The sequence below is a fragment of the Orycteropus afer genome, unplaced genomic scaffold (genome assembly GCF_000298275.1).
Source record: "Orycteropus afer afer isolate SDZICR_OR568_19922 unplaced genomic scaffold, OryAfe1.0 scaffold00106, whole genome shotgun sequence".
Taxonomy (NCBI): Eukaryota; Metazoa; Chordata; class Mammalia; order Tubulidentata; family Orycteropodidae; genus Orycteropus; species Orycteropus afer.
In genome coordinates this window covers 4122557-4123812 of record NW_006921693.1, presented here as the reverse complement: position 1 = coordinate 4123812, position 1256 = coordinate 4122557, and positions in this window count along the sequence as shown.

Sequence of the window (1256 nt, the reverse complement as noted above, 5' to 3'; positions counted from 1 at the left end):
TATTCAAGGAGCTAGAGATGCCATTAAAGTCTTTCTGAGCATAAACCTGTGTCAATCACAGCATATCCCTTACAGCAACTTTGTGCCATATTTCCTAGATGTAGAAAGAGTTACTGAGAAGATAGCTAAGCTTTTCCCAGTTGACCAGTAGTGGAATCAGCATCCAGACTTCCAAACCTAAATTCCATGTTCTCATCATGCCCGTTGGGGATAGAGTAGGGAGGACCTGCTGTACGCAGTTAGACTTTAGTCCCTAGAGACCAGGGAGGCACTGGCAGTTCTGAGTAATGGACTGCTACACTGTCATCTTTTGATAAACTCTTTTGAACTAATAAAGGTTCATTTGTGAGAGAGGTATAGTGTAGTTAACCTTCTTAGATCCTTTTTAGAAAGAGGGAGAACACACACACACAAGGACATCTGGTAGTACAATGCCTAAGACATCTGCTGCTAACCAGAAGGTGGTGCTTCAAACCCACCAGCCGCTCCGCAGAAGCAAGACTGGGCAATCTACTTCTGTAAAGATTTACCATCTCAGAAACCCAAGGAGGGGTTGCTATGAGTGGGAAATGACTGGACGGCAGTGTGTTTGGTTTATACACACACACACACACACACACAAATATATATGTATATACATATATATACACACACATATAGTACATATATTTACATACAGATATATGTATATATATATATGCAGATTTATAGACATATAAAATATGCTTATAAAAACCATAAACAAATACATAAATTATATTTCCAGTAAATATATGTGTATATATATGTGTGTGCATAACCATAGAAAAAAGTACATATTATATACATCATAGCCACAGAGTTCCAAATAACATTCCCTTACAAAAGCTGCTGATAAAGGGTCAATAAATGTTAAGTGAAGCTTATCTTGTAGTTAATTTCCCTTAAAAGTTTTGCTTTTCTCAGTAATTTTGCCATCCAATTTATAACTGTAGCAAGTAGGACTATATACAAATTTCTTTTTTCTTACAGCTAGAGAATAGAGTACAGAGATTTGGTTTTCAGAGAGCCTAGTAATTTACAGTAAGACCTACTAGACAATTCTGAAATTGTAATTCTGATCTCCCAAGCTTTCTGCTATTTTAAAATTAACAGTTAGTATATTTGATTGAAAACACACACACACACACACATTATAAAAGAGTCACAGTTCAATTGACACTGCTTATGACCAGAATGGACATATTTTTTCTGCACTGCTAATAATACAGCATTCC